Source organism: Diachasma alloeum, unplaced genomic scaffold (genome assembly GCF_001412515.2).
Source record: "Diachasma alloeum isolate Michigan unplaced genomic scaffold, Dall2.0 Dall_scaffold_01253, whole genome shotgun sequence".
NCBI lineage: Eukaryota > Metazoa > Arthropoda > Insecta > Hymenoptera > Braconidae > Diachasma > Diachasma alloeum.
This window is the reverse complement of record NW_021681362.1, coordinates 1,115-1,315: the sequence shown is the minus strand read 5'-3', so window position 1 is coordinate 1,315 and position 201 is coordinate 1,115.

The window sequence follows — 201 nt, the reverse complement described above, 5'->3', positions numbered from 1 at the left end:
TCTCTCTCTCTCTCTCTCTCTCTCTCTCTCTCTCTGTCTCTCTCTGTCTCTCTCTGTCTCTCTCTCTCTGTGTATCTCTCTCTCTCTCTATCTCTATCTCTCTGTCTCTCTCTGTCTCTCTCTGCCTGTCTCTCTCTCTCTGTCTCTCTCTCTGTCTGTCTCTCTCTTTCTGTCTCTCTCACTATCTGTCTCTCTCTCTCT